The following is an 11425-nucleotide window of genomic DNA, read 5'->3' as shown; positions in this document are numbered from 1 at the left end:
GTTTCCAATTCAATGGAGTCACCACAATTTAAAACATTATCTTTTGTTATTTGTAAATAATACACGAACACATTATGCTGATAAAGGAGTCAACCAATAAATGCCTATATGGAGTTAAACACGAAAACTGCTGTTTATGTGCTCCCTGCAGCCTCAAGACTCTTTAGAGTTCAGTATTTCTTCAATAGTGTCTTTACCTTTCCAGTTCTATTTCTGTACACTTATAAACCTTTATATGCACCCACAGCTAGTTTTGTTTATTGAAAAATATAGGATCATATTGCATGTTGTATTCATTTTCTCTTGCTACAAAACAAATTACCACAAATATAATGCCTTATAATAATATAAATTTATTAGCTCACACTTAACATAGCTCTGAAATTATCTTTGGGGTCTCACAGGCTGGAATCAAGATGTTGTCCAGACTTAGTTCTTATATGGAAACTTGGAGGAAGAATCTGCTTCCCAGCTCACTTAGGTTTTTGGCAGAATCCATTTCCTTGCAGCTGTAGATCTGTGATCCTTGTGTCCTTGCTAGCTATTGGCCAATGGCTGTCCTCAGCTACTGGAGGCCACCCAGATCTTTTGACATGGCCCCCCTCTAACTTCAAAGCAGCAATGGTATTTCAAGCTCTTCTCATGCTTCAAATATCTCTAACTTCCCTTCTGTTCTCAGTCAGGAGAAAGGTCTGCTTTTAAGGGTTTCTGTGATTACATTTGAATCACCTGGATAATCCAGTATAATCACTTTCTTTTAACATCAACTGATTAGTAGCATTAGTTACCTCTGCAAAGTCCCTTTTGCTTGGCAAGAAAACGTATTCCTGGGATGTAACACCAGGGCAAAGTGATTATGGGGTCCAAAATTCTACTACCACACTTCAATTTTTGTGCAATTTGCTTTTTTTTGTTTTTTTTTTAACTTAGCAATATGCCTTTGAAATCTATCTGTAGATCTGATGTTTCTATTTTTTCCTTTTTTATGGCATCACTATATTTCTTCCATAGCATGGATATAGCATAGAATATTTAGTCATTTCCCTACTTGTGGAAATTTTAGTTAGAACGTGTTTAGGTAATAATACGATATGAGGCAATGTAGGTTAGTGGTCCAAAAAAACCCTTAGATTTCTGAAATTTAATTGCCTGAGTCAATTAGTGGTTCCAGTACTTTAGTTAGTGTGTGAACTAAATCAGCTATTTGACCTCTTTGGACTTTATATTTTGCTTGTTTATGGATAAATACTATCCATTTCACACAGTCAGTTGGGGGATTAGGTACCATAATAGAGGTAAAATTGTTTTCCTGACATAAAATATGCACTGGCACAATGTAAGTCATTACTGTGCTATATAAGCACGAGTATTTCTAGGGTGTAATTTCCTAAAAGTGGGATTTGGATCAAAGACAAATGCACTTATTTTTCTAAGTGTAGAAAAATAAGACCAAATTGCTTCTTGCTAAGTACATCCCAGGATGTACTTTTACAATGTATTTGTGGGATATAGTCATGAGCAAAACAGCGTGGTTCTTGCTCATTGAATTTACAGTTTAATAATTTGTCAGTAAATTAACAAGATAAGCAAAAAAAATTTAATTATAAATTGTGATTAGTGCTGCATAAAAAGGAACAGAGAATCAAGGAAGTATATAACAGGGAACCAGATCTTGTCCAGAAAGTCATTATCCTAAAGATAATGTTAATTTGGACTAACAAATTAAGGGTAGAAGAAAGATGAGTTTACTTCTCAAAGGAGATAAAATTAGCAAGGCTTCCTATTAAGTTGAATATAGATGTAATAATAATATCATCATCATCATAGATATGCAAGGAAATTATCAAAATAACTAGGTTTTTACCTTGTAAAACTATATAGTTAGTGTCAGTCATTGAGATAAGTGAAATTAGAGCAAGTTCAAGTTATGAGGGGAAGATCATGCTTTTGAACGTAGGTAGTCACATTGAATTTGAGGAGCATCTGAGGCACCAAAGGAGAGATGTCAAATATACAGTAAAATATACAGAACTCAGAAGAGGCTTAGGCTACAAATAGATATTTTGAAGTCTTGGTTTTGAGGACTTAATTAAGCCATAGGGATGGATGACATATCATGTTGCTCTTTACAGACTAGAGCTGTACCATTCGATATAGGAAACACTAACTGCGTGGGGGCTATTTAGCACTTGAAATATGGTTAGCCTGAACCTGAAGTTATTCCAGATTTCTAAAACTTAGTAGGAAACAAATTATGCAGAATATCTCATTGATAATTATTTATATTGATTGCATCCTGAGATGATAATATTTTGGATATATTGAGTCATTAAAATTATCTCATGTTTCTTTTGACATTTTTGTTGTAGCTACTAGAACATTTAAAATGATACATGTACCATTTGTGACTAATATTATACTTCTAGTAGATAATGGTGCTATAGTAACAAAAGAGTGCCTATACTTGACTTTGAAAAAAATCAAATATGTATTTAATGTCTTGGTAGAGAATGCTTATCTGCAAAAGATACTGTGAAAGAGCAATCAGAGTGCAAGAGAAAAATCATACTTACCTAGAAGCAAAGAATATAGTACATTTTGAGACAAAATATTGTTCTTCATTGAGTATTGCTTAGAGGTCAAGAAAGGTATAATTGAAACATATTCATTGGATTTGGTGACTAGGGATTTTTATGGAGGTAGTGACATTTATGTTGGTGGAGAGGGATGAAGTGGGGTCATGAATGAACAGAATGTAAAGATTTCAACATTAGGAGGGCAGACAAATCTTAGAAATTTGGTTTTAAAGGGGAAGTGGGATGAAAAGACGTGTTTTTAAAAACTTTTTTTTTTAAACTTAAAAAAATTTTTTTTTGGCTGCGTTGGGCCTTTGTTGCTGCGCGAGAGCTTTCTTCTACTTGCCGCAAGCGGGGGTTACTCTTCATTGCGGTGCGTGGGCTTCTCATTGCGGTGGCTTCTCTTGTTGTGGAGCACAGGCTCTTGGCGCACGGGCTTCAGTAGTTGGCACTGCGTGGGCTTAGTAGTTGTGGCACGCGGGCTGTAGAGCACAGGCTCAGTAGTTGCGGCGCACAGGCTTAGTTGCTCTGTGGCATGTGGGATCTCTCCGGACCAGGGCTCAAACCCGTGTCCCCTGCATTGGCAGGCAGATTCTTAACCCCTGCACCACCAAAAGATGTATTTTAATATGAAGAGACTTGAACATGTTTAAAACCCAAGGGACTGATCCAGAAAAGAAGGAAAGGTTCCAGGTGCAGGAAGAAGTAGAAATAATGGATAGTATATAGATTCTGTGAAGTAGAGGAAGACAGACTTCCTACCAGAGCACTCATCCCATTGAAAAAACTGTGTGTTTATTTATCTGTATCTATCATTAGACTGTAGCTCCAAGAAGATATAAACCATATCTTTTTCCTTGTCTAGTTGTCAACACCTATTATGAAATGTAGGTGTTTCAAGGTGTATTTACTTCTTCAAAGTATATTTACTACCTGAAGAAAACTCAATTGCTGAATATATGTACATTTGCTATGTGGATTATGATCGCAATGAATCTTCTTAAATGTGAGATTGAGAGAATTCTGGGAGTTTGTAATGCACAATGGGGAGAAAGAGGAGGAGGGCATTGGCATCATTATGTTTATATATGATTATTTTTTCATATCTACATTCTATCTACAGACCCCATGGATGCCTAGAACAATGGAAATTGGGAAGCTTAGTAGAAATATATTAATACCAGGGTAGGGCCTGCCATAGGGTCAATGAAAAAGAAATGAACAAAACCCAAGCTGCCTACCCCTGCACTCCTTCAACTCTAGGCAGTTGGTATTAGTAGGCTTCTTGATATCCACTATGGCTCTATTGTAGGCCCTAGCTAGGTTAAATCATTCTGTATCTTTCCATTTTAATAATGTCTCCTAGTCAAGCTGCTGCTATTCAAGCCATGTATATGCCAAAGTTGTCTGCTAGGACCAAGCTACCCATAAATCTAAATGAATATGAGAAAGATTTATTGTTTGGGAATGATGTAATGATTAGACTTTCCTCATTTTCTCCTTCTCTCACTTACTGCATGTTCCACTTCTCCTGGTAATATATCTTCTCTGTTAGTCTTAGTTAGACATGATGGAAACATACAAAGTCCAGGAACTATGTTGTCTGAACAGTGGTCTCAATGTTATAGATCATATACTCATTGTTTTCTAGAAAATGAATTTGGAAGAAATACAAGAGAGTTCAAGAGATGCTATATTTTAAAGAGATAATATTTAATGAGAACTTACATTTTCCAAAAATTGATGTAAGCATTTTAGAGTAATAATTCATTTCATCCTGAAACCAACTTTGGGGGTAGATACTGTCCTCATTGTCATTATTAGCATCATTATTATCCTCATTTCATGAATGAGTAAGGAAAGACACAGAAACTAAAACTGAGATTTGAGCCCAGATACTCTGACTGTAGCTCCCTAACTTGTATCACCTAAGTTCTTCAGATCTGCTATAGCCAGATGGAAATAAGCATTTAGTAGTTATACTCACATAATAACAGGGAGTCAGTGATCTTATGAAGTAGGTTAAAGGCATTAAAATATTATTTTAAACTATAAAGGAAAGAAAGATAGGTAGGTGGAACATTGCCTTCAGATCTGTTCTTAAATACTCACCTTTCCAACATGCAAGTGTAGCTTTATGAACAAGTTAAACCTCTGTTAGTCTTGACATTCTCCTCTGTGAAGTCAGTTGGACTAACTGTCAATAAAGTCATTTGGAGTCATAAAATGATGGAACTCTTGAATATTCTTGGACTATACCAATTAATAGATTTCACATTTAAAATAATTATCTTAGCAAGCAGGCTACGAGATGGTAAATGACGAATATGTAAGTGGAAAAGGACAGTATCTCACATTTGCAGTGAAATTTTTATGAGAGAAATCTCTAATTTTCCTTCTAAAACATTTTTAGCAAGGATGATGGATGACTAATAAGATGTTAATTGTTCATGTCTACTGATTAGGAAACTTACGAAGGGTTTTTAGAGCATTGATTTAATAAGGAATGACACTTGAATCTTTACCCATAATTAGCTTATTACATTTGGCTGCTGTTTGAATCTGTGCTATGGGAATGATTTAAAGAGATTAATCGTTTTCAAGGACCAAATAAGCACTGATACGTGACCCTAGAACACCTTCCAAACTCACTGAAACAATGATGATACTGATTCTGTATGGTATATTGATACGTTTGTTAGGTTAAGGGGAGAAGCAAGAAATCTAGAGCTTTTAAGGTAGATCATAACTTCTCAATATCAGTTATTAAAAGGTTGCACAGTAACAGCCTTTATGCCTCTCTGAATGGGGAAAATTTCATGGAGCTGAACAGTGGAAAATCCATTTTTCAGTGTGTACATCAAAAAAGAAGCTGTTCTGTTCTTAGCCAAAACTTGTTGGATATAAACCCTCCTTTCATCTCAGATTGACAGAGAACTGCCAACAACAGAGGAAAGAGAATAAAGTGAGAGTGCTCAGCTTAGATAAAGAAAACTGCAGACATATTTTCAAGAATAATTTGACAAATACTTGTGTGCCTGATACCCAGCTTAAGAAATAGAACATTATGAGCAGAATTAAGGTCTCAGTGTTGCCTGAGGTTGGGGTATATTATTTTCAGGCATATCTTTATACTTCTCCTGCATATTCATGTATCCTTAAACAATATACGTATGTTTTCTCATTGTTGGAATTTGATGGAGCTTAATAAGTGACATTTTGTCTTTGCTTGAATTCAGAACCAGTTGAGAACAGATTAAGAGGCTGGGTAGGTAGAGATCACTTGATATCTGGTTAAGAGGGTGAGGCTTAGTTGTGCAACAACAATGAACTCTTGAGTTCTGACTTCCAGAGTCAGAGTAACCTTCTCATTGCCTAGAAAGACAGAACAATCGCACACCTTGCTATATGGAAGGAAATGGTACTGCCCGTGGGAGCAGATCAGAATTAATCTCTGTGAATTCAGCTAACTCCCAAGAAGGGTATCTGCAGAAAGAACACAGGAGTCACCAGGGAATTTCTTTGTCCATAACTAACGAGGGTTTTCACCACCTACTTCCAATAAGGAGGGAGCGAAAGGTGACTTCACAGACCCACTGTATAATAATATTAGTTATTGCAAAAATCTATGTATAACTGAAAGTTCTAGTAAAGTAGACAGAATTTTATTTCAGGTTATAGGCTTAATAGTTATTCTTTCCCATCTTCAGGAAATTTTATCTCTTGAGATAGTATTCTGTGACTGGATTAGTGAACTGAGTGGACCCGGTATGACTGGTAGGGACAAGATTCTTCAGTCTGAAGTTGGAGAAGGCAAATGTTTAGGGTTGCTCACAAAATTCTGTCCTATGTGTTTTACTGATATTTTTGCCTTACTGTGCTACATGGTCGGGCTGGATAACTCAGAGTCAAACATATTTATTCCTTGCAACGAAATTAATTCCACAAACCTAAAAACAAAATAATGTTAATCTGTTTGAAAGTATACATTGGAACATTAATTAAAAATAAGAACATATATTATATGTTATATAGAACATATATATGTTATATAATATGAACATGTTATATGGATAGGTTGTGCATTAATTCAAAATAAGAAAATGTATATAAATATATGTCCTCAACTTACCACTACATGCATAGCTTTTGAATATTTGCTTAGTATTGAATAAAAACTCCTCTCTTTCCCACTGTTTCCACACCACTCAAAGTTAGTTTAATTGAGCTGCTGAAGGGTTTTGACTTATGGCTTATTTACCTTCATAAAAACCAGGTAAACTTACTTTCTCCCATGGCCTCAAGTAATACCTGAAACACCAAGGGACTTTCTATTTATCCTGTATGGTTCGTCCCTTGTTTGCTTCATAAAGTGAATTGTTAACACTGTTTGAAGGCTATTCTTGGGTGTGGTATCTTGGAATCATCTAGTTCGATGCCCCTCTATGTGGATGTAAATATACCTGGGTATTTATTCATCACTATAAGACAAAATAAGAAATAGAACTAATCAAAAATCAAATTGAAGTATCACTCAAAGGAAAGGCTACCACATTATATCTATATAGCTTTCATAAACATTCTCTCATTTGAAGCACACAATAGAATGAGTACATGTTACCATTACCTTCATTTTACAGAGGAGGGGGCTAACAGGGATTTGTTCAAGTTGAGGTAGTCACAGTTTTTACCCCCAGCATAGAGATGAACAAGCTGAGGCACAGAGATTTAAATGATTTATCCAATGTCACACAGCTGGAAAGGAAGTTAGGAACCCAAGTAGTCTGACTTTGGCATCAGTGTTCATAACCGCTACACTGTTTGAGAGGAGCAATGGGAAGACACATTTCTTTATTCAAGTCAAATTATATTTACTTACACTGAAAAACAGCTCTAAAGCATCAAAATCTAGTGACTTTTCTCCTCAAGCGTCACTTTATTTAATTCTACTAAAGCGTTTGATGCCTTTGGACAAATTCTCTTCTTAAAACATCCTGTCCTTGGCTTCCACGTTGAGGAAAATAATCTTATATTTGTATACTGTTTTACAGTTACTTTTATGTACACAATTTTATTTTATGTATATATAACTTGAGCTATGTTAGGAAAATTTTGTGATTACAGTCATACAGATGAGGAAATTAATGCACAGAGATACTCAATAACTGGCTCACAGTTGCACAATTGTAAGTGGAGAAACCACATCTAAAACTGCTACCTTAAATACTTGGTCATGTACGGTGTCCATTATAAAATGTTGCCTCCTTAAATTTTTTTTCCAACTGAATGAATTAGATACTCTTAAAGTTAATATTTATTTTACTCATATTGAACCATCCCTAAATTTGTTGATTATGATTGGATTTTACTGAGGTTGAGTTTAGAGTAATTGTCATCTAATATGAGTAAAGTATCCTGTGTTTATAGAGATCAGGAATGTATGGCTTACTACCAAAAACACAGGATATATTATATACTATAATATATGCAGATACCACACTTAGGGATGTGGTATCTGTGTATATTAGAAAGAATAGCATAATTTATTCATCAGATTCTCTGTGTACAAATGTAATATTGGCAATGTGTAATTTATTTCTTAGTCTTCCTGATGACTTTATAACAGCCTACTGCCATCTACTGGGTTCTGTTCAGAACTGTCATGTTAATCACCAGATTAAAACTAAGTTTTTATGAGTTTAGAATCTGATAGCTTGATATTGAGATTTAATTGACTTTTAACCTTGCTTTACATTATAGGTTCTGAAATTATTTAATGGAAAACTGGTTTAGTTCTTATTTAGCATAAATTATCATTTTATCTCGTAGGAAAATTGGAATTCAAATCTCACCACTGGATTACCTTTAATATCATCACTATGATTCTTGTATTCCTATCAACTATTTTTTATTTGTTTTATTTAAACCTTAGATTTCAAAAGTTTTGTCAAAATTTTCTTATTCTTCTGTATTTTAAATTATATATGCTATGGTTACTTCCTCTATTTAAAGTGGGAGATAAAGTCCTAAACTAGCCCAAATCTCCAACAATTCTTCACCTCTAATGAATTAACAATAATAGTATGTAATTTTACTTTATTCAAAAAATAAGTACTGTTATAAATAGAATTGTTGATTTTTTTGTATACAGAAGCATAAATCATTCACTGGATACAAATTACTATGAGTTTTTAATCAAATTCTCCTGATAAAATTTAACTAATTTCAAAGTTAGAATTTTGTTTTTATTTACATTCTGTAAGTGTTATTTTGTGTTTAAACTAGGATTAGAAGTCTGATCACATTATATATAAGAATGTAATTTATTCATTGATCAGGTATATTAGATAATATAGAAATATTTGTTACTACTTGTATATTTTTTTCAAAGCACTTCCTTGTACCTTCTTTCATAAGTAATAACTAACATAAAGAAAATGTTCTCCAAAATTACTAATAATTGGTACTGATTTTTAAATACCTAGCTATAAAAAAACTTACTTCCAGAGGGTACTCTGATACTACTTATAGTCCAACTCATAAGCATGATAGAGCCCACAGTATAATAAACTATGATACAGACAAAGTGCTCCAAAAATGAGTTTTAAAATAATATCTTCCGGGCTTCCCTGGTGGCGCAGTGGTTGAGAGTCCGCCTGCTGATGCAGGGGACATGGGTTCGTGCCCCGGTCCGGGAAGATCCCACATGCCGTGGAGTGGCTGGGCCTGTGAGCCATGGCTGCTGAGCCTGCGTGTCCAGAGCCTGTGCCCCGCAACGGCAGAGGCCACAACAGTGAGAGGCCCGCGTACCGCAAAAAAACAAAACAAAAACAAAACAAAAAAATAATATCTTCCCAGATGAAATTGCTTTTTTTATAGCTATATTAGAATGCTTCTCTCAAGTTGCAGAGAAACCATGACTGAAACCATTTTGTAGGAACAAAATTGGGAGCAGTAATGGAATAAAAATAAAAAATTAAATTATAGCCGTATTGGTATGAAGATTTAGAAGGGTAGTGAAATGCAATATTTCAGGTACTATTAGTAATTCCATATGTGACTTGTGTGGCAAAATATGCATAGCAAAGTGATATCACCCTAAAGAACTTCCTTTGCAAAAGCCTTTGTATCATCACTCATTCCTCCATTTCTCCTTAACGCCGCAGGTAATCATTTACCGGGAATGTGTTGCCTCCTACTTTCTACGCTTTCCTTTTCTCCTTGCTGCTGGCTGTCTTCCATGTTACTATTGATGTTGCAGTAACTTTCTGATTGGTCTCCAGTCCTCCAGCTTTCTATTTCTCCAGTTCATTTTCCCCATGGCCCAAAGCTAAAGTTGAAGAAAGAAAGGAGGAAAGGAGTTAGGACTGAAAATTTGTCATATGCCAAATACTTCTCTGAACACTTTACCCAAATTTTCTCAACCCTTGTGAGATAGACTAGTCCCAATTTGCAGGGCATGAAATTGAGTATTAAAGAATTTCCGCAGCTAGTCTAAGTTTACATGGCTAGTAAGTGTCAGAAACAGGATCCATTCCCAAGTCCCCATTCCATCTGTCCCAGACTAGACAGGTGAGAAGGTATGTACATTGTCATATTTCAACATCACTTTATACCTTAATAATAATATCAATAGTTTATATAGTTAACCCTTGAGTAATGCAGGGCTTAGGGGCACTGACCCTTCATGCAGTCAAAAATTGATAAATAACTCATAGTTGGCCTTCCCTCTCTGTGGTTCCTCCATATCTGCCTGTGGTACTGCATCCATGAATTCAACCATTGTGTAGTACTGTAGTATTTACTGTTGAACAAAATCCACCTATAAGTGGACCTATGCAGTTCAAACACCTGTTGTTTAAGGGTCAGCTGTACTTACACAGTACTTTCATCTTACCAAGCATTCTTTTTTTTTTTTAACAAAAACACCTTTATTTTGTCTTCAAAGAACAAACTGTTCTTCTTTTTCCAACATAATCATGATTAACTTACAAAAACAGGCATTTACAATGCATCTTCAAAGCATTTCCCTTTAACAGAAAACTTGACTTCACAGACTACAAACATTAAAAGGTTAAAAAAAAATTCTATTTTGTTGTCATTATAAAACAAAACAGAATCTAGCATAAGTCAAGGAAATCCATTCATACTTCAGGTCCTTCTCCTCCAGGAACCAGCATTGTTATATTATTTCCATTTAGCAAAATTTGATCTAATTTAGTAATTCTTCTTCCTTCTGGTGTGATTTCAAAAGTCATCAAATCCCAGAAGTGTGCCAACAATCTCCTTATCACTCTTCATCACAATGTGAATCCTTGATCCTATACACTTGTCCACAAGCTCTAGAGGGAGAAGCTGTGACGGGTTGGTGGTAGCGTTAGCCACCATGGCTATGCCGGAAGTGGTCTGCCCAAGCATTCTTTAATATTTTAAGTATAGTAACTCATTTAATCTTAAGGATAACCCTATCAAGTAGGTACGACTATTATTCCCTTTTTCCTGATGAGAAAATAGGGCATAGAAAGTTAAATAGCATGACCAGTATTAGAAAGTAAGTATATAGTAGAGCAGGGATTTGAACCCATGTGTTTCAGTTACAGAGTCCATGATCTTAACCATGGTACAAGATCTGGTTGTTGCTTTGAACATATTTTTTAACTTGAAACTTGAACAGTCTAATGATTGTGTGTGGAAAAATATTTTATGGATTAAATATAAAATGGAAATAAAAATGATATTGAGGTCTTATAATTAAAGGTCAAGTAGGAAAATAAATTTTACCAATTATCTATTTAAGAATTGTGGAAACTTGAGAGGGACTGAAGCCCTTTTAAAATCTCTCAACTGAG

General features: G+C 35.0%; 1 pseudogene; it reads right to left on the bottom strand.

The window, feature by feature from the left end:
• Positions 1 to 10488: 10488 nt before the first annotated feature.
• On the bottom strand, positions 10489 to 10970 carry LOC101339016 (U6 snRNA-associated Sm-like protein LSm5 pseudogene; annotated as a pseudogene).
• Positions 10971 to 11425: the final 455 nt, after the last annotated feature.

This window comes from Tursiops truncatus, chromosome 4, assembly GCF_011762595.2.
Source record: "Tursiops truncatus isolate mTurTru1 chromosome 4, mTurTru1.mat.Y, whole genome shotgun sequence".
Taxonomy (NCBI): Eukaryota; Metazoa; Chordata; class Mammalia; order Artiodactyla; family Delphinidae; genus Tursiops; species Tursiops truncatus.
Note: the sequence above shows the minus strand (reverse complement) of the source record. Positions and strands in the feature narration are given on the sequence as shown.